The sequence below is a fragment of the Hemicordylus capensis genome, chromosome 4 (assembly GCF_027244095.1).
Source record: "Hemicordylus capensis ecotype Gifberg chromosome 4, rHemCap1.1.pri, whole genome shotgun sequence".
Lineage (NCBI taxonomy): Eukaryota > Metazoa > Chordata > Lepidosauria > Squamata > Cordylidae > Hemicordylus > Hemicordylus capensis.
The window spans coordinates 256,054,432-256,077,307 of NC_069660.1; the positions used below are offsets into that span (position 1 = coordinate 256,054,432).

General features: G+C 42.8%; 1 protein-coding gene across 9 annotated transcripts in view; it reads left to right on the top strand.

The window, feature by feature from the left end:
* SNTG1 (syntrophin gamma 1) overlaps positions 1-22,876 on the top strand; it is a 437,703-nt gene that overhangs the window by 60,936 nt on the left and 353,891 nt on the right. The window contains exon 2 of one of the 9 annotated variants that reach the window (XM_053247887.1): positions 1,436-1,530. The exons of the other annotated variants lie outside the window; for them this stretch is intronic. The gene's annotated coding sequence lies outside the window, so the exon portion shown is untranslated. The remainder of the gene's footprint in view (positions 1-1,435; positions 1,531-22,876) is intronic. 9 annotated transcript variants of the gene reach the window in all.

Consider the following 22,876-nt stretch of genomic DNA (forward strand, 5'->3'; position numbering starts at 1 on the left):
TAAAGGGTTAAAACCCATGTATCCATGGTTCCTAGAGAGCTGGAAGTGACTGCAAAGTCAGTTCCTCCTGTCATTTTCATGCATTCCTATCCCAAGGAGCATGTAAGCAGAAGCCATTTTGTGGCCCCTGTGATTTTTTCAGTTTTAGGGGGCCATTTTGCTGCTTGGTGGGGCATTGCTGGGCACAAGGAGACCCTGGAGAGCACAGTATGGGTTCCCCCCCATTTTTTCACTTGTTTGCCCTATTTTTGCTGTTTTGGGGGGCATTTCATGGTTTGGGGGGCATTGCTGGCCACATGGAGGACAGAAGGAGACCCTATGGACCACTGTGCAGTAGTTACTTTTTCTTCCCCCACACCTTTTTTGAGATTTTTTTGCCCTTTTTAATCAATCCTGGAACCCAAGCCCCACTTTCCCCATAGGAGTAATGCCTTGTTACTTAAGAACATAAGAACAACCCTGCTGGATCAGGCCCAAGGCCCATCTAGTCCAGCATCCTGTTTCACACAGTGGCCCACCAGATGCTGCTGGAAGCCTACAGGTGTTGAGGGCATGCCCTCTCTCCTGCTGTTACTCCCCTGCAACTGGTACTCAGAGGCATCCTGCCTTTGAGGCTGGATGTGGCCTATAGCCCTCCGACTAGTAGCCGTTGATAGACCTCTCCTCCATGAAGTTATCCAAACCCCTCTTAAAGCCATCCAGGTTGTTGCAGTTTTGTTACTTGCAGTAGTAGGCGAGGAGTAACAAGGTTGGCCTGTATTGGCATTGCTCAGTTGACTCGTTGTGAATCTCTACAGAAAGATTCACACATCTAGACAAAGTGTATTGGTGGTGCTTTGTTGAGGAAGACCCAAAGATTACCTGAAGTCATCTCAGCAGCTATCAACAGCTTTTGAAGGCAACCCAAAGTAATACAAAGACTGGTAGAGAGAGCCACTGGTTAAAATCTATTGAAAAGAACACATCATAATGTGTGTTTTCTGCATTGCAGTGATTGTAGGTTGATTGAGTAGCATGTGCTATACATGCAAGTTTTGTTGTGCTTTATTAAAAGTACATAGTGTGGCATTGTTTATATTTCTATGGAACTGTTAGATTTAAAATGTGGTGTTTTATGTTAAAAAAAAATTGGTGGGGTCAATTAGAGCCCGATAGTTTTGCGTAATTTTTGATATTACTAACACTGGGTTATTGTCAATATCAATGTCTCTGGTCTTGTTCTATCCCTATACTGCCAAAGGGAAATATTTTTGGGGTTTAGTCCCCCCCCCCCACAGCTATTGTCTTCTTGGATGTCAAGTTCAACACAACCCCCTCAGGTGATTGTTTATATAGTATGATTTATTTTGGTGTACATTCTACCTCCACATTGGATTAGCAAAGCACACTTTTTGTTTGGAGGAGGATTAATTATCTATCTATATATTTCTCTAAGGCATACCTGTTGCTAATCCCATGTGTGGCAGTTCTCGCGAGAGTTTGCGAGCGAGCTTCCGGCAGGGGGAGAGGAAAGCGGTGGCACTGGCAGAGGTGAGGTGGGAAACAAAAAAGTGGCCGGTAGATGGGAATGGCAGTGGGCGGGGGGGGGGGGGAGAGAAAATTGTGGCAGGGGGGGAGAGAAAATTGTGGCGGGTGGGCAAGAAAGCAGTGGTGGTGGGCAGGTGGGGAAAGAAAATGGTGGCGGTTGGTTGGGGGGTGGGGAGAACTAGAGGTGCAGATGCTCTGTGCTCGGCCCAGCTAGTTTCATATAAATGATTAGGGGACCCATAATAAAACATTTGAAAGCCTAGCTTCATTTGTGTCACAGTATTCACAGCTAGAGGTGTGCACGGACCGGTCCGGGGCCATGCAAAAGTCCTCCGGGCCGGTTCGGCGGGGGTGTGTGTGGCTTTAAGGGCGGGTGGGTAGTACTTACCCCCGCCACTCTTCCCCCTCTGGCGCTGGACTTTTCTAAAACGTTTTTGGGGCGGCAGAGTTCCTCCCTGCTGCCCCTGCCCCCGTCATTGTCTTTCAAGTTGAGAAGCAGTAAAAGCTGGTGCCATGCACGTGCCCGTCGCGGCGCCCATTGCTGCTGTGCACTGCATACATCATTGTGACGTATATGGCACGCGCGCCAGCGGCAACTGGTGCGTGCGTGCCGCGACGGGCACATGTGTGGTGCCAGCTTTTACTGCTTCTCAACTTGGAAGATGATGACGGGGGCAGGGGCGTCAGGGAAGAACTCTGCCACCCCAAAAACATTTTAGAAAAGTCCGGCACTGGAGGGGGGAGAGTGGCGAGGGGTTAAGTACTACCCCTCCGCCCTTAAAGCCACACTCCCCCCAGGGCCGGTCCACACCTCCGTGGTTCTGTGCACATCCCTATTCATAGCCCTTAGTGTTTATAAGAAAATAAGTGTGACGTAAGCCATTTCCTGGTTCCTGGCAAATAAAAAGTCATTCAATTTTATGGTTAGGGCTGACTTCATTGATAGCTAAGACATGACCCTTATATTTCAGACATTGGTGGGTTTTTTTGGCCACTAAAGCAACTTTGTTTGAAAAACTATAACCTGAACAGTTGCTTTAGGGAACAAATTAAGCCCTCTTCAGACATTATACTGTACATGTGTTCATTTTTGTGTGCACATGAGTACTGTACATTTTAAAATGGAACAGACCCCCTCAAATACAGATGTGGAAATGTACTACTGTACTGTATGTGTACTGAACATAACATGAATAATTATGTTCATACTAATTATTGAATAATTATGTTCAACTATTCATACCTTTGCCTACACTGTACACAGATAGTACTGCATTGAATATAATATGTGAACAGGGCTTTAGAGTCTTCCTTCTCTGGAATTAATTTGTATTGGAGTTAGACATCCATTCAAAGGCAGTCTGTGTCCTTCTACTTGGCATGCAGGCGTTCAGTGACAGAAAACACACTTTTGACCCTGACAAGGGTGACAGAATGTGGTGGGAAATACTTAAAACATGAGAAATCAAGAATGTTCAAATAGTTTCATGTTAATGAAAAAGGTCATTTTGTGACAAGACTGAAGAGTCTTAATCTGACAGGAAAGATAAGTAGCTATAATTCCATGTTGAAAGATGTAGGCTAAAAGTCAGGTCAGCCGCTCATGTAATTGTTCACATCTTGTACTCTGCCATTATGGGGTGAAAATAGCGTTTAACTTCCTGTGTCAAAAGGGAAGCAACAGAAGCACAGTACTTGGAAGCCACCTTTAGCCTATCAGAACATTAAAGTAATTTTAACTACTGTGTTGGGTATTTAACAAATAAATCTTTACAAACAAATCTGTGCATCAACAATAAAGCATGCACTTAACACAAATATACATTAAAATATTTTTAAACCCTTTGGTTTAAGAGGAGAGTTAAGATGCTTATCATTTTCACATACCCCTCTGTAGATCTGAATGTTTTGATAAATTTAAAAGGCAAATTGAACAGCAAAAAAGGGCAGGTCATCCTTGGCTGAATTTAGGTAGACAACAAGTGAAAGGTGACTATTCTCAAGGTACTGTATCTTTTTCATTTCTCAACAGAAGCTGCATGAACTTTGAAGTAATGATAGTGTTTGTCACCTGATTGCTCCATGCTAAATTTGAGCAAATACTATAGAATGGATGGATAGAATTTTCAGGATTTATATTGGTAGCATGCAGTTTTCACACCTCACCTTATCAGGTATTATCATGAGACACACAAGAACATATTCCTGGAAGCCAAAGAGCACGTTTGGAGGGAGGGAAGAGCAACAAGCAATGCTTCCCTTCTCCTTGGGTGCATGTGCTGCTGCTCTGACTCTGTCCTACTAGTGCTGTGCTGGAAGTCAGCCAGTGCACCAGGAAGCACACTATTCACAATTTACATTCACATTACATTACATTCACATATAGCACATTTGTTTGCAGAGTAAATGCTGTCCTCGAGGAGAGATCCTTTCGGTGATGCTTTAGTTCAGGTCTTCAGTGTCCTAATCACAAGAACAATCTTTCCATGAGGGCATGAGTTCCATGAGTTCATCTCTGCAGGCAAATGTCATAACCATGAAGACTAGGAGGGTTCTGAGTACATTAGCAGGGGTCAGGTCTTGCCAGTGCACACTCTTGTATGCAAGATTGTATTACACAAGCCCTGAACAGGGCTTGAGTAATTAAGCTTACTCCAAAGGAATCCGGACCACATGTCTTTGCTATATGTAACTAGCACATATAGCACAAGAACAACCAATCTGTTCTTGAATCAGGTGGGAACCATCAGAAGCAACTTTGGCTCCATAGTAGGCAGGGCAGTTAGCAATCAAGATGTTCTGTGGAATATTTACAGACTTTTTTTTTTTTGGTAAGGGCTACCAAAAAAACCACCCGTGTCAGATTATCAAATGAGATCTAGGAAGACTTCTTTAGATGAAATGTCTTTTGTTTAGCCTGCTCACTGTAAAATCCTCTTATTTGCCACACTAACAGCATTCTGCAGCCTTTTGCCCTCTCTGTGTGCTTACACATCTGCTGTGCAGAGAAGTTGGGCAGCCCTGTGCAGGACTAAGAAATAATGAGTGATCAATGTGAGTTTGTAGTTTAGCATAAGTACAGCCAATTTAATATGTGTGCAACCCTTTCTGCAGGGATAGGAACATAATGGTTTTCAGGGACTATGCATATGATTGAATTGACATGTTAAAAAGTTTTAAATCATGGGTCCTTGTTTAAAAGTTCTGCACACTTTTCCACAGTACTTCTTAAATGGCAACAGCAATTATGATATACGAGGCAAGGGGCCCTGTGCAGAGGATCCAACGTTCTGTACCTGTTTTGGAGTTTGTATTTGTCAATTTAATTAGCTAAAGCTTTTGTTCGATTAATTGGTGGAGATTAGTTTGAAGCTGTTGTGGCAGGCTTTTATGGATGGGGCTGAGAGTGAAATTGCACCTGAAGCTTTTATATTTTACTGTCATGGGGAATCACAAAATATTTAGCGGACTTCATACTAAAGCAACTATTCAGATAAAAGATCAACCAAAAATATTTGTTAGGGATGTGCACACCAGTTTGAATTCGAACCGAACCAGGCATTGGGTTTGACCTGTTGGTTTGAATTCAAACTGAACTGAGCCTGTTTTGATTCGAGGAGATTCAAATGGTTCAAACCTCCAAAACTGGTTTGGGTGGTAGGCACCCATGGGTGCCAACTACCACTCAAACCCCAAAGCAAGCAGACACTCCTACGATTTTCTATGAATTTTTGAATTTTTGATTACTGCCCATTATTCCCTATGTGGAGTACCCAGGGGTGCAGAAGGGGGGGTAGGCACCAAGGGGTACCTACCACCCACCAAACCCCAAGGCAATTGGGTGCCCCTACTATTAATGGTGAATTTTAAAAATAAAAAACCCCATAGGGAATAATGGGGATTTGGGGCTGCCCCTGGGTGCCTACCACCACCACCTTTTTGTGCCCCTGGGTAGGCCACATAGGGAATAATGGGCAATAATTAAAAAAAATCAAAATTCATAAAAAATCGTAGGAGTTTCCAATTGCTTTGGGATTTGGGTGATGGTTGGCCCCCATGGGTGCCTACCACCCAAACCAGTTTTGGAGGCTCAAACTAGTTTGAACTGGTTAGAACATGGTTCGAATTCAAACCGAACCCGGGGGGGGGTGTCGTCGAGCAAAACCAAAACTGAATCACCCCACCCCAGTTCGAACCCAGTTCAAATTCGAACCAAACTGGGCAAACTGGTTTTGTGCCCTAATGTTTGTCAGCCTTTGTACTGTGGCACCTGAAGTAGAACTCCTAAGGAAGACTTCACTTATGGATTAATTTGTGTTTAGGGTTAGCCATAGAATCTATTCTCTATGGCTGATTCAACTATATAAGATGTAAATAAAAGGATTTTGGTTGTGGGTGAGAGTTGTGCTTATGCAAAAAAAGATGCAGAGTGCCTTTTCTTCAGCAAAGAGTAAGCCCAGCCAAATGCTGGCTGACATGATCCTCAGTCCTCCAGTGATGAAAGTGGGGCAGTGGGTCTACAAGCAACCTTCAGCATCCTTGTGTGCTGAGTGAACCAGGCATGGAGGGGGAGGGAGGAATGATTTTTGCATCTTTCCCCTCTCTCCAAAAGCCTTGTCCACTTGTCTAAACACACACTTGAGCATTGTGTAACCTTGCAGCCCTCCTTCCATTGTCAGAGGACTGCAGAACATGACAGCCAGCATATCTGGAACTAGAAGTAAACATTCCTGGCTGATGGATGTAGCTTCCTATGATGCTTGAATCCCAACATTCTTGTTATAGAAATATAACCATCAGCACTTTTTATGATATGCAGTGGGATTAGGTAGATTCATTGCTTATGGTACAAGGAAGCATAAATTGTCTACTGTGTTGGCTTCTGATACTCATTTGTGATGGACTTTATTTTTCATTCCAGTGGTACTTGACAATTGACAGATTTAAATATGCATGAATCACAACATGCTAATTTGAATTGCTATTAGCTGTTCATGCATATGTCTCCCTAGGATGAATTTTTAAATGTTAATGGGGTTTGAACATCTTGTGGATGGAGTGGGTGGGGTGAGGGGGATAACTCAATCATTTGAGCAAAGTATGGACTTTTCTGAGAGTATTTACAACATGATTATTTAACATTTTTTGAATGTCTGAAGACAGACATTTGAAAGGGTGGTTCTTTCCGTTCTTCCTCTTTGTGAAGCTTTCCCAAACATTTAATCAGGATTGTACAAAATGCTTCTAGCTTTTAAAACTCCTATCTCATAAGAAGTTATGTTGCTGTAAACCCGTGCTATCACCTCTTAGCCGGTTATTTAAAAGCTTATTCTTCTTGTGCAATGTTGATTTGATCTCAGTCTTGTCTCTGAGGTCATGATAGCTTGGTATAGTTGCAGAAGACCTAATTGTTTGGTAGAATGAATCATTGATGATATCTGTACTGCGCATTGTAGATCTGTATCTCCTCCTTCATACCGGCAGCTCAGACCAGCGTTTTAGTATTTTAACCATCCTGAGAGGTACAGTGAGGGAAATAAGTATTTGATCCCCTGCTGATTTTGTCCGTTTGCCCTCTGACACAGAAATGACCAGGCTATAATTGGAATGGTAGGTTTATTGTAGCTGTGAGAGACAGCATAACAACAAACAAACCCTCAAAAGCCCAGTGCCCAAAAGTCAGCGATGGATTTGCATTGTAGTGAGGGAAATAAGTATTCGATCCCTTCACAAAAGATGTCTTAGTACTTGGTGGCAAAACCCTTGTTGGCAATCACAGAGGTCAGACGTTTCTTGTAGTTGGCCACCAGGTTTGCACACAACCCAGGAGGGATGTTGTCCCACTCCTCTTTGCAGATCCTCTCCAAGTCAGAAAGGTTTCGAGGCTGATGTTTGGCAACCCGAACCTTCAGCTCCCTCCACAGATTTTCTATGGGATTAAGGTCTGGAGACTGGCTGGGCCACTCCAGGACCTTCATGTGCTTCTTCTTGAACCACTCATTTGTTGCCTTGGCTGTGTGTTTTGGGTCATTGTCATGCTGGAATACCCATCCACGACCCATTCTCAATGCCCTGGCTGAGGGAAAGAGGTGCTCACCCAAGATCTGACGGTACATGGTCCTGTCCATCGTCCCTTCGATGCAGTGAAGGTGTCCTGTCCCCTTAGCAGAAAAACACCCCCAAAGCATAATGTGTCCACCTCCATGTTTGATGGTGGGGATGGTTTTCTTGGGCTCATAGGCAGCATTCCTCCTCCTCCACACACGGCGAGTTGAGTTGATGCCAAAGAGCTCGATTTTGGTCTCATCTGACCACAACACTTTCACCCAGTTCTCCTCTGGACCATTCAGATGTGCATTGGCAAACTGCAGACGGGCCTGTACATGTGCTGCCTTGAGCAGGGGGACCTTGCGGGCACTGCAAGATTTCAGTCCTTCACGGTGTAGTGTGTTACCAATTGTTTTCTTGGTGACTATGGTTCCAGCTGCCCTGAGATCATTGACAAGTTCCCCCCGTGTAGTTCTGGGCTGCTTTGTCACCGTTCTCATGATCATTGCAACTCCACGAGGTGAGATCTTGCATGGAGCCCCAGACCGAGGGAGATTGACAGTTGTTTTGTGTTTCTTCCATTTGCGAGTTATCGTGCCAACTGTAGTCACCTTCTCACCAAGCTGCTTGGTGATAGTCTTGTAGCCCAGTCCAGCCTTGTGCAGGTCTACAACCTTGTCCCTGACATCCTTCGACAGCTCTTTGGTCTTGGGCATGGTGGTGAGTTTGGAAGCTGAGTGATTGCTTGCTTCTATGGACAGGTGTCTTTTATACAGGTACTGTAACAAGCTGGGATTAGGAGCACTCCCTTACAGAGGGTGTTCCTCATCTCAGCTCGTTACCTGCATATAGTGAAAAGACACCTGGGAGCCTGAAATCTTGCTGGTTGATAGGGGATCAAATACTTCTTTCCCTCACTACTATGCAAATCCATCGCTGACTTTTGGGCACTGGGCTTTTGAGGGTTTGTTTGTTGTTATTCTGTCTCTCACAGCTACAATAAACCTACCATTCCAATTATAGCCTGGTCATTTCTGTGTCAGAGGGCAAACAGACAAAATCAGCAGGGGGTCAAATACTTATTTCCCTCACTGTAGGTTAGACCAGGCCTTGAAAGTTTGCTTTGGATCTAGGAGCCAGACTATGGACACTTGACAAAATTACTGGATGTAGTGACAGAAATTGTGGAGGGGAGGGTAAACGGGCTTCTCTTCATCCCATTTACAAGTAACATAGAACAGAAACAGGACTGCATGGAGTGATTTTATTAAATAACTTTACCTTTGAATATCCTAGTCTAGGCTCCATGGTCAAATTTCTGGGTTCTATGATTCCCTGGACCTGGGATTTGCCAATCTCTAAGGCAAGAAATGTGCTACTTACTGTATGTGCTTTGATGTGAATAACTATGTGTATGCAGATCTCTATGCACTTACATTGCACACAGACTGTGCACATGTTGAGCATAACATGTCAATTGGGCTTCTTACTGTTTAGAAGCTAAATGTTAGATTTGCCAACAGGTATCAGGCAATTTAAAATTAGTTTTCACCCCTTGGCCCATTTCAGGCAATTTCAGAGACCTTAGAATGCAACATCAAGAAAGCATGAATTTGTAGAGCTGCAATAAAATAAAATGCACCTACCAAAGATTAATTAATACTGTAAATGTAAGGGATGTTGAGTAGCAACCACAATGAAAGGAGATGCACAGGGATGCAGATGGTTCTTTCCAGGAGAGAGGGAAGAATGTCAGGGAGCATCCCCGTCTCCTGTCCTCAGTTTTGGTTTGCTAGGTGATCTGTCTCAGCTCACTGCTCCCTCAGCCTGACAGGCTCAGCAGCAAGGGAAATGTCTCTGAGCATCAGCCAGCATTTCCCTCACTGCTGAGCCTGTCAGTCAGGTTGAAGGGTGGGCTGTGTCTGAGCACCTAGGCAGCCAGTCATGAGGACAGGAGGGGCCCGGGCCAGGCCAAGGATATTCTGTGGAGCCCTGGCCTCAAGGCTCCAGAACAGAGGAGGAAGAAGCTATAAACTATATAGCTGATATATTCTTTGTCAGTTCTTCTGAGGTTAAGATATTGGGGAGTGGGCTGAGGAGGAAAGTGGCCAGCTATCTTCACATCCCAGGACCCACTTGTGTTCCTTGTTGTGTTCCTGCTAGAACCCCCTCCCATCTGCTGTGAATTTGTTTTGTATCAGATTGTCAGCGCACGGCTTACAACGAGATACTGTCTATACTTTCAGTGGCCACTATCTTGAAATAACATGGTGGGTCAGCAAAAACCAACCAAACCTGTTGAGCAACTCTAGGCCCCTTCCTACCTTCTGTGAATGTTGAGTAGTTTGGGGAGAAACATTGATTGGTCCACACACAGCAGAACATGCCCTGGTAAAGGAGTTCAACCCAAGTGATTATCTGGAGCCAGTCAGTTGAGTTCAAAAAACAAAGATTTATTAAGTAACATCACATTCTGAGATACATTGGATAACATACTCAAACAGGCACTAGCTTTCAACAGCTAACTTCCTTAGAGACTTATTAACACAACGCCTAATGCTTCTAGTGGTCAAAATAAGTTACTGAAGTGCTAAACGTCAATACTGTAAATTTCTTACTTCTAACAGTGAATTTGATTTGTATCAGACTGTAAACACAAAAGGTATTACAAGGGGACACAATCATGGACAAGGTGAACTTGTATGCCTTCTCTTCAGAAGGTATACTAAAATTGCAGTGCACTCTGTGTCTTACATCGAGAGCAAGGAAGCACTGATGCAGTAAGAGGGGCAGAATACACTCTCATTCCCAGGAAATGGTCAACTTTGATGACCTCCCCTTCCCTAGAAAACAAAGTTCCAAATTTCCCCAGGAAGCCCAAGCATCAAGTTGCAGCCTGGCCATGCAGTAACCCACCTGTGGAAATACATAGGGGCTACTTCTCAACATAATCCCCTACTAAGTTCACACACTTTGTCCCACGGTACTCTAATGCCTTTATTCCATCATCATAGAAGGACTTGTCCAGTGTATCAAAATAAGCCTCTGCAGCATGGATTTCATCAGCATTGGAAGGGTAATGGGTACCAGTCAAATGTTTTGAGATTAGGAAAGATGATAATCTGATGGGGCCAGATCTAGGGAATAGGGAGGGTGCTGAGGCAGTTGGAACATGCATTCATGGCTTGAAGCAATGGTGGCAGCTGACGTGTGGCTTGGTGCATTGTCCTGATGAAAAAGCATCCCACTGATAAATTTTCCTCTGCCTTTATCCTTAAACTCATCTTTCAGATGCCTCAGCAAGGTAGCATAATATGCACCGGTGATAGTATGCCCCTTTTGTAGATAACCCACAAGCACTACCCATTCTGCATACCAAAAAACTGTTGACATGTCTTTGCCTGTTGATGCGAAGGACTTGGCTTTCTTTGGAGTGGGGGAGTCAAGATGTTTCCATTGCTTGGACTGCTCCTTACTCTCAGTTGTGAACCCATGTTTCATCAACAGTTAGAAAGCATTGCCAGAATCCATCTGGATTGGGCATAAACAATGCCAGTTCGACATGTTACATCTAACGGATTTCTGATCTGGTGTGAGTAGTTTGGGGACCCACTGGGTGGAAACCTTTCTCAACTGAAGATGCTCTGACATAATGCGGTCAACTGTTTTTTTTAGAAATATCCAGACTTTCACTAATCTGTCTGACAGTCAATCATCTGTCCTGCATGACAATTTCATGCACTTTGTTGACTGTTTCTTGGTCCATAAAGTCACACGGTCTGTCTGACTGAGGGTAATCCTCAATGCTGGTTCTACCCCGCTTGAATTCAGCTGCCCATTTTTTTGACTGTCCTGTATGAAGGGGCATCCTACCCTAGTGTCTCCATCAATACTTGTAAATGTCGTTTGGCTGTAACACCCCCCACCCCCATTATTTAGATAATTATAGCTCTGGCTTCCACATCTTCCATTTTTTTCCTTTTGTTGGCCATGATCAACTTTCTGGACCTATAGCAAAACAAAATAATTAATGTCTGAAGCTGAAACTGGGTGTGTAAAACTTTTGATGACATGTATATCCTATGATTAAAACATTATGATTATGGCACCACTCCTTCATAGTTAGGCTGCAGACGTTTGGGACACTACTCGTATGTCCCTGAGGGCTGTGTAGCACCAGCATTCCTTGCTCTGGGGGTCAGTCAGTATGAACATCATAAACCATGTTAACAGCATGGCTCAAAATTAATCAATAAAAATGCAGCTATCAGGGCAAGCAAGGACAGAAGACAGGATGACTTTCCAAGAGATTATCTGCACCTAGAAATGTCTAATGATTATAAATGGAACAGTGTAGCCAAAAATGTGGAGAGAGAAAAAGAGGACAAGAACAGTCAAGGTAGCTTGGAGGATGTGTGCTTATGTCTCTGACAGATACCAAGAGATTGTATTTGCAATTTTTTTCTGTTTCCAATACAAAATGATTTCAAGATTTGAAAACTGTAGAGGATCAACTATGCATTTAAAGTTTATGCAACTATAAAGAAGGGGCCATTGGCAAAAGATGATAAATGGCTAAAAGGCTGTGAAAGAAGCAACTTCTTTCTGAATGCCTTTCCAAATAAAGCAGATGTTTGTATTAGACCTGGTATTGAAGTATCCAACCCCAACATTTCTCTAGAATTCCAGAACGTTTTTACATTCAGTAAGGGGGTAGAAACCCCTGTCACTTCTGAGGGGCTGACAAAACTTGTCAGCCACTCAAAAAGACTTACTGTTTCAAAAAGATCTTCTGTGATATGGTTTCATGGTGGCTGCCATTTCATTTGTTTTTACTGATGGCTTCCTTTATTTTTTGTGTTTAAAATATTTTATTTGTATTAAATCTTTCTGCAAACTACTTTGAAATGCTTGAAAAACACAATTTAAATACACACACACACACACACACACACACACACTCTCTCTCTCTCTTCACTAAGATATACCCGTGGCTAACCCCATGCATGGCAGCTCTCTTGAGAGTTCAGAGACCTGCTGGATAGGATAGCGATGGGAACAGGCGGGGGAAAGAAAATGAAGAGATAGATTCCAATAAGCTAGAAAACCTAGGTGGACTAGAGTCCTCCACAGAAACATTATGGGTAACATTACGAGGTCTGAAAGGAAATGTGTTACTGCTATCGCCCTCTGGATCAAAGCTCTGAGAGTGACCTGGAATTGGAGAAACAAATGAGAGGCATCAAAGAGAGACAGGGCAGTAATAAGGGATGACTTCAACTACCCACACATAGACTGGGTTCACATTCAGGTAATGACAGAGAGTCCAAATTTCTAGATGTGCTAAATGACTTTGCCTTAGAACAGTTAGTTGCGGAACCAACCAGAGAGATGGAGACTTTGGATTTAATCCTGTGTGGTGCCCAGGAGCTGGTGCAAGATGTCAGAATTGCAAAACCATTGGATAGTAGTAACCATAGTGTGATCCAATTCAGCATATATGCGAGTGGAGAATTGTCAAGGAAGTCCAACACAGATGCATTGGACTTCAGAAGAGGAAACTTCTCAAAAATGGGACTGGTAAGAAGGAAGTTGAAAGGGAAAGTTAGGAGGGTGACATCACTCCAGGAAAGCATGGACCTTATTTAAGACCACAGTACTAGAAGCACAGTTGGAATGTATACCAAGAAGGGGGAAAGGTGCCACCAAGTTCCAGAGGATGCCAGTGTGGCTAACAAGTAGAATCAGGGAAGCTATAAAAGGGAAGAAGGCTGCCTACAGAAAATGGAAGTCCTGCCCAAATGAAGAGAACAGGAAGGAACATAAACTCTGGCCAAAAAAATAATAATAAATAATGCAAGGACACAATAAGGGGATGCAAAGAGCAGGTTTGAGGAGCATATAGCTAGAAGTGTCAAGAGGAATAACAAAATCTTCTTTAACTATATCAGAAGTAGAAAATCTGCCAGGGTGGCGGTTGGTCCCTTAGATGATGAGGGTGTGAAAGGGATTATTAAGGAGGATAAGGAGATTGCAGAGAAGCTGAATGAGTTCTTTGCATCTGCCTTCACAGTGGAGGATACTGACCGTATACTCTCTCCAGAATTGAGTTTTTCAGGTTTAGCGGCTAAGGAACTGGGTGAATTTGAGGTGACAAGGGAAGATGTTCTAAACTGTCTTGAAAAGCTAAGAATTAACAAATTGCCAGGACCAGATGGCACCCACCCAAGAGTTATGATGGAACTCAAATGTGAATTTGATGAACTCCTAGCAAAAATATATAACTTGTCCCTACAGTCAGGCTCTGTACCAGAGGACTGAAAAGTAGCCAATGTGACTCCAGTTTTCAAGAAGGTATCTGGGAAATTACAGGCCAGTCAGCTTAATTTCGGTGATGAGTAAATTGATGGGAAGCATACTTAACAACAAAATTGTTAAACATATATAAGAACAGGCCTTGTTGAAGGAGAACCAGCATGGTTTCTGCAAGGGAAAGTCCTGCCTCATTAATGTTTTGGAGTTATTTGAGGTTGTCAGCAGGCATGTGGATAAAGGTGATCTGGCTGACATAGTAAACTTGGACTTCCAAAAAGCTTTTAGGAACATAGGAAACTGCCATATACTGAGTCAGACCATTGGTCTGTCTAGCTCAGTATTGTCTTCACAGACTGGCAGCAGCTTCTCCAAGGTTGCAGGCAGGAATCTCTCTCAGCCCTATCTTGGAGATGCCAGGGAGGGAACTTGAAACCTTCTGCTCTTCCCAGAGCAGCTTCATCTCCTGAGGGGAATATCTTGCAGTGCTCACACATCAGGTCTCCCATTCAGATGGTAAAGTTGATAAAGTTCCCCACCAAAGGCTCTTGATTAAACGTAGCAGTCATGGAATAAGGGGACAGGTTCATGTGTGGATCGGTAATGTGTTGAAGGACAGGAAACAGAGGGTAGGAATCAATGGACAGTTTTCACAATGGAGGTAGGTAGGAAGTGGTGTGCCCCAGGGATCGGTATTGGGACCATTGCTCCTTAATTTGTTCATAAACGATCTAGAAGTTGGGGTGAACAGCAAAGTGGCCAGATTGGCAGATACTAAACTACTTAGGGTACTGAAATCCACAACGGATTGTGAGGAACTCCAAAAAGATCTCTCCAAACTTTGGGACTGGGCTACAAAATGGCAAATGCGGGTCAGTGTAAGCAAGTGTAAAGTGATGCACATTGGGGCAAAAAACACCAACCTTCACATATATGCTGATGGGATCTGAGCTGTCGGTGGCTGACCAGGAGAGAGATCTTAAGGGTGGTGCTGGACATCTCATTGAAAGTGTTATCTCAGTGCACGGCAGCTGTGAAAAAAGCTATTTTTTTGGTAGGAATCATTAGGAGGGGGATTGAAAATAAAAATGCTACTATTATAATGTCCTTATACAAATCTATGGTGCGACCACATCTGGAGTACTGTATACAGCTTTGATCACTGTATCTAAAGAAGGATATTGTAGAATTGGAAAAGGTGTAGAAGAGGACAACCAAAATGATCTGGGACCTGGAGCACCTTCCTTATGAGGCTACACTAAAGCATCTGGGGCTCTTTACCTTGGAAAAGAGGCGACTAAGGGGAGACATGATCGAAGTGTATAAACATGTGGAGTGGAGAGGGTAGACAGAGAGAAACCTTTCTCACTCTCTTACAACACTAGAACCATGGGTCACCCCATGAAATTGAAGTTTGGGAAATTTAAGCAGAAGTACTTTTTCACACAGCACATAATTAATCAATGGAATTCTTTGCCATGGGATGTAGTGATGGCCACCAGCTTGGATGGCTTTAAAAGGGATTTGGACAGATGCATGGAGGACAGGTCTATCAATGGCTACTAGTCTGATGGCCGTGGGCCGTCTTCAGACTCATAGGCACTATGCTTCTCAGTACTAGTTGCATGGGAGCAACAGCAGGAGAGAGGGCATGCACATATCTCTTGATATGCCCAGAGGCATCTGGTGGGCCACTGTGTGAAACAGGATGCTGGACTAGATGGGCCCTGTGCCTGATCCAGCAGGGCTGTTCTTATGTTCTTATTAAAGGTAAAATGGGGACACAGAAGGCAAAAATAATTGGTTAGGCAAGGCAATATAAACAATTAGCTAAAGTTCGTAAAGTCTTTTAGCAATTTGGCTTGAGTTCCAAATCAGAGCCTGCTTAGAGGCTTGCAATGCAAAAGTTCCTCAATAGTGGGGAAAGAGAATTGAAGGGAGAGCTTAGAGGGAGGCAAGGAGTTAGTTATTACTGATTCTTCCTAGGCATGTTTCGAAGCGGTCCTCCTACTTGGGTGAAGCATGGGGTAGAAGCGGGGAGAAAGAGCGAGGTGGGCAGCAGCAACCACAGCTTGCTTGTGGGACTCAGTAAAGTCTAGGTAAAGTTACAGCATCTTCCAGCATCCAGCAGTTTCAAGTACTTAGCCATTGTGGTTTGGCTGGAGTATATGTATGTACACAAAATCATGTCTTGATGGTGAGTATTGATTCACTCTGGAGGCATCTTCTGCTCTGGAGGGCAAGGAGCTCCTGTGAAGAACAAAAGTGTCTATTGCTGGCTGGATGCAATGACCCTAGGAGTATCTTGCTAAACAAAGGCAAGAGTAGATATATAATTGTGAATGTGAGCTTGTGAGGTGGGCTAGTAGTTTTTTTTTTTTAACCTATCTTGAACCTGCAATGCTTTCCAGGTGCAAAGAGGTGCTCCTATAGCAGGGATTCTCAACGTGTGGGTCCCCAGATGTAATTGGACTTCAATGCCCATAATTCCCAACCAAAGGCCACTGGGGCTGGGGATTATGGGAGTTGAAGTCCAATAACATCTGGGGACCCACACGTTGAGAAACCCTGTCCTATAGTTTTCTAACCTTTCCATGTCTTCATCAGCCAGTTTATTAACATAGAATGGTTGGGAAATGTGCCACATATCTTGCTCTTACTTGAGAGCTGTTCAGGTTATTTCTTAAGTGGAGAGATTCCTCCCTTGATTGGATTACTTCCTTCCCAATGTGTCTGCATAGCTCTGGCTATACCTCTTTAGCAGGGTGCAGGCATGTCCAGTTTCGGTTGGTCTGGTAGCTGGACCTGTGCCAGACAGGCCTGTTTTAAGCCAAGTCTTTGTGACTGGGCAGGGTGCAAAGTTCATGAAGGACCAGGATTCCATGACCAGTGCTGTTGAGGCATCTGATAGAGGGGTGCTTTGCTGTGCAACCCCAAAACATAGCTTTCTCGCAATAAATCCCAGCACCATCTTGGAAGGTGCTCATGGAACACTAAGAAGTGTAGATCTCCATGGTAAAGCTTCTAAGAAGGACTGTATTTCTCAGTGCTCTGTGTGCACCTTCCAGGATGGTGCTGGGACTTGACAAGACTCAATTTCTCTTTTTATCCCCTGCATTGGGAAAAGCACAGCACAGTGCAGAGGTGAACATGGTGGGACCAGTCATGACCCATGCAGTACCAGGAAGGCTGCATGTAATAGCTTTGGCCGAAACTTCACCAGGAATGTTGGGGAGCTGCAGTGGAAGCAGACACTGGCTTGTAGGCCTTGCAATGAAGAACACTGGAATAAAACATGGAATGTTAGACAAATTGAACGTCCAGCCTTATGGAAACCTGGGGCGGAAGCTGGAAACAGATTTGTTTAAGTGGTCTTCAATCTGTATGGAGATAATGGAACCAAAACTATCAACATTACAAGGTAACAAAACACATTATGGCAAATGAAGTATGTTTCATTTGTGAATGCAAATGAAAATGCATTCATAACTTGGCAAAGAGGCACCTTTTAACATGATGATTCTCTTTATTTAGCACGGGGAGAGTAACTGGCCCTATCCACCATCAGCACAGTACCTCCAGTGACTGTTGCTGGTGTCTATCATGTGCTTCTTTGTAGACTGTGAGCCCTTTGGGGACAGGATTATATATTATTTCTCTGTGTAAACCTCCCTGAGCCATTTTTGGAAGGGCGGTATAGAAATATTATTATTATTATTTCTTGTTTACACAGTCAGACAGGTGTTATTGACTGGTTTGTTTTATCCAGACATAGAGTCCTTCCCAAGGACCTGGGATGGCTGAATTTTATCATCAATACTATTGGTTATTATAGATATCGTCGCAGAATATAGGCTGTTCCCAGTAAAGTTGCTTTTTGTAACTGGCTGATGGTGATTTCTGTGGCCCCTATGGTGTTGAGGTGCTCTTCAAGGTCTTCTGGAATTGCACCTAGGGTGCCAATTACCACTGGGATTATTTTGGTCTTTTTCTGCCACAGCCTTTCAATTTCAATTTGTAGATCTTTATATTTTGTGATTTTTTTCTATTTCTTTTTCTTCTATTCTGCTATCCCCTGGTATTGCTATGTCCATTATTTTGACTTGTTTTTCTTTCTTCTCGACTACAGTTATATCTGGTGTATTGTGTGGCAGATGTTTGTCTGTCTGTAGTCGGAAGTCCCATAATATTTTTGCATCTTCATTTTCTACAACTTTTTTAATTTTATGGTCCCACCAATTTTTGGCTACAGGTAGCTTGTATTTTTTGCAGATGTTCCAGTGTATCATCCCTGCTACCTTGTCATGCCTTTGTTTGTAGTCAGTCTGTGCGATCTTTTCACAACAGCTGATTAGGTGGTCCACTGTTTCATCTGCTTCTTTACAAAGGCGGCACTTGCTGTTTGTTGTTGGCTTTTCTACTTTTGCTCTTATTGCATTTGTTCTTAGTGCCTGTTCTTGTGCAGCCAGTATTAAACCCTCTGTTTCTTTCTTCAAGTTGCCATTCTTAAGCCATTGCCAGGTCTAGTTAATGTCTGATTTTCCACTTATATTGTGCAAATATTGACCATGCAGTGGCTTCTTTTTCCATTTTTCTGCTCGGTTCTTGACTTGTTCTTTCTTGTAGGCCTGCTTTGTTTCATTGGTGTTTAATAGTTTCTCATTATTGACCATTTTAAGTGCATTAAGTGCAATAATATTGATGATGATGATGATAATAATAATAATAATAATAATAATAATAATAGTAATAGTAATAATAATAATAATAATTATTATTATATTGTAACATATGAAGTGCAATTCAATTTTCCAACCCACTGCAAAGTAAAATGATGTTGCCAATGCACTAGGGGTGTACAAACAGGTTCGATGTCGAACCGGTTTGGTTCAACCATTCAAGTTCGAACTGAACCACCCCCTGATCAGGGGTTTCGATGCTTATACTATTTTCTGAAGAAAGTAAAGGATGCAGTCTTACAATTTAGAAGTAGTTTTAACTTGGAAAATGACATATAATCACACGGATATGATGGAAGTGGACGACGATGTTGAAATCCCTCCTAACAAAGCAGTGGTGCTGCGTGGCCATGAATCTGAAGTGTTCAGGGGTTTCACGATCTTGATTTTGTAATACAATAAAATAAATGTTTTATAGAACTTCTTTTTACCTTTTACTCCCCTTGGGGGAGTTCCTGGAGGCGGTGTGTGTGTGTGTGTGTCTGTGGAGGTTTCCCCCCTCCCCGTGCTGGCCTTCGAAATGACCCCCTTGTTCGGTTTGGCATCTCTTCAGACAGTTTTTGGCCTTCACCCAGCGGCCATTATGGAGGCCGTGTACCTGTGCACATGGCCTCGGCATAGCCCAGGCCATACAGAGGCCATGTGCGTGGGTGTGCTGCCTCCATAATGGCTGCCGGGTGAAGGCCGAAAACTGGCCGAAGAGTGGCCTCAGTGGCTGAGGGGGTCATTTCGAAGGCCGGCAGGGGGAGGGGGAACCTCCACGGACCCCCTCCACTGCCTCCACGAACTCCTTCAAGGGGAGTAAAAGGTAAAAAAAATTAAAACAACAAAAATAAAATCAAGATCATGATCCCCCTTGGATCGAACCGGGGAGGAGGGGTTGAGGGGGTGCTGGACTGAACTGAACTGGCCCAGTTGGGTTTGAGGCCAGTCTGCCCTCTAACCAAACCGGGCCAGCCGGTTCTGTGTACATCCCTACAATGCGTGTAACTGTTCATTCCATATGCTCTCCAAAAGAAAACCCACACTTGCAGCCTCTGTTTCGCAACAGAGGTTAAATCTGTATGTAGGTATGTTAATAAGTGCAGCAACACTTACTTTTACATTGTTCATCATTTTAACAAGCTTCCAAGAACTTGCACATACTCCTTCTCTTCTTCTGTTTCCAAAAAGCATTTTGGCCTATTTTCCATTCAGTGATGAAAGTGTAATTGTTACATATGTAGCAAATGCATCAAACAAATTTCAAGCCAAAACTAGTATTACATTTTATCTTTCCGTTCTACCACCAGTCTAATATAATCCTTACAGAAATACCCAAGATAAAATTACTTACAGCAAGCTTAAGGATAATGAGGCTTTACACTGATTTTAATCTATGAAGTTTCAGGAAACAGCTGGAGTCATATTGATTTGCAGTTGGATTATGCATTATACTGCAGTGAGGTGCAGCATTTTAGTCCATGATTGCAAATAAACTGTAGAATAGTTGTATTTGTTTTTTTATTTATACTTTGTCTTTTTAACGAAAACCCAAAGGCAAACGTTCGTTATTAAAGGTCACATATTGTGAAGAAACAAATCCATCCCCTGACATGACTGTGTCTTCTAGCAAAGCAGCCATGGTGGCCTCCTGGGTTAGTGGCACACAATGCTTTCCCAGTGCCTACAACGAAGGGCAAACTAAAGTGAGAAACCATCGTGTAGCCAGGATAGACTTCTTGGCATGAATGTGAACTTAGTATGCATATCAGAACACACCACAGTTCTTTGGGTACATATTCATAGGGATTTCAATTTGTACTTCCTTTTGGACAGACATGATGGTGAGTAAACCTAAGTGACTTCTAAGGCCACTCTAGGAATGATCTTGACCTGCTACCACAACAATGCAAATTTGATATGGGATTGGTGCTGCAGAAGCAGTTTAGTCCAAAGCCACCACTCTTATAGTCCAGCACAATGGTTTGGATGAAAGATGGGGGAAGGCTGTGGGTCGCACACAGTTCTCCAGGAATGGCCAATTTCCTGGATGCTTGTCATCAGGGTGTCCTCTCCCTTTCCTTCCAAGTATCCTGATGTAAACATTTTTCTGTTCACCATAATCAGTTACCCAAGTTTCAATTTTGTAGTAACCAAAGGACTGCTAGAAATATCTAGTGATACCTATTATATATCAGGGTTTTTTTCTGGTTTAATTTACATGTAATATTTCCCTTTTAGCTTCCTAAAAAGAACTTACAGAACAAGTTTTCATTACATACATGGTGAAACATAACTTTTCACACAGTATTGTGCCTGATCAACATTTTTTACATGCTAAACTGGTGTTTTACATATATGTATACAATATACAAGCATACAGTGTGTGTGTAAAAAGCAATGGGAGAGTTATAAATGTACATACGTTATTAAAAAGCCAGAGGAGCATCATAAAAGCTTGAGTAGAAAAAGCACTATCTAGTATCTAGAAGTCCTTTCCACATTGTGGGATTTCTAAAGTCCTTTGGAACTGCAGACATGTTTTACAGTTCTTCAGAAACCATTAGTCCACAGTAAAACCGACCAACCAACCATGTCACTCCAAAAGAAACTCTTATTTTATTATCAAAAGTCCACTCCACCCAACATTCTGGCACTCCCTGTCACACCTAGAACGTTAGTACAGAAAAGCAAAACTGGCAAACAGAAAGGTATTCAAAAGTAATAACATTCAGAACATCAAACTGGTGAAGCCTTTTATGTACAGTATGGCATTGCAATATCGCTGGTTATTTTTTATTCTGTTTGGGTGTTCGCTTCTACTTAAAAGTTCTGAATCAGAACTGACATAATAGGTGGGAAGAAAGCCCTAAATAAAGCTCAGATAATGAACAGAACATATTTCATTAATTACAGCTTCATAGCTTTTGAACTCTGTTTTTATGACATATCCAGGGTCAGTTTATGGACATAGAAGAATAACCTATGTGTATACAGAAGAATGTCTCTTTTGTGTGTACATGCATACAATTGTATGTGCATATGGCTTTTATTCCTGAAGTTGAGAACTCTGCTCTTCCAGGTTTCTGTATTATGTGGTGAGAGCCATGCATATGTAGTTGTAGACACATGCATGTATTCATACATACTATGTACGTATTCAACTGAACATACTTATATCTGGGGTGGAGTCTGATCCTACTTCTCCTTCACTTGCTCTGGATATTTCATGAGAACAGGGCTGGAAGCTTAGCTCAGGAACTGGTGAGTACCTGGACTAGGTTTGCCTAGGAAGTACAGAGACATGGCTCTGAGCTCCTTGGAGAAAGGGAGGATATCATTGTAACATGTTTTGACTGAAATAGCAATAGCACTTAGCACTTACATTTATATACCGCTCTATAGCCGGAGCTCTCTAAGCGGTTTACAATGATTTTTAGCATATTACAATGATTTTTAGCATAGAAACAATCTGAACTTGAGGTGCAGACTGTTAGGTGATCAGTGGTAAACAAAAATCTGTAACACCATATAAAAATAGGAAGCCAGCATAGTTTTCTAATTTCACTCAAATGTGAAATTGCTGATCTCCTAGCAATATATATATAACATGTCCCTACAATCAGGCTCTGTATCAGAGGACTGGGAAGTAGCTAATGTAACTCCGATTTCCAAAAAAAGGATCCTGGATGGATCCAGGAAACTATAGGCCGGTTAGCAACATCTGTGCTGGGTAAATAGATGAAAAACATATTTTTTTTTTTTTGTCAAGGACAAAATTGTTACACACACAGAAAAACAGAACAGAAGAATACACACATACTGCAGGATAACCAGCATGGCTTCTACAAGGGCAAGTTTTGCCTCACTAACCTTTTGGAGTTCTTTGAGAGTGTCAACAGGTATGTGGATAAAGGTGATCCAGTTGACATAGTATACTTGGACTTCCAAAAAGCTTTTGACAGAGTTCGCCACCAAAGGCTCTTGAGTAAAATTAGCAGTCATGGGATAAGGAGACAGGAACTGATTTGTAACTGGTTGAAGGACAAGAAACAGAGGGTAGAAATAAATTGACAGTTTTCACAATGGAGGGAAGAAAGAAGTGGGGTCCCACAGGGATTTGTACTGTGACTGGTGCTCTTTAACTTGTTCACAAATGTTCTAGAAGTTGGGGTAAGCAGCGAAGTGGGCAAACTTGCAGATGACACCAAACTATTTAGGGTAGTGAAATCCAAAACAGATAGTGAGGAGCTCCAAAAGGATCTCTC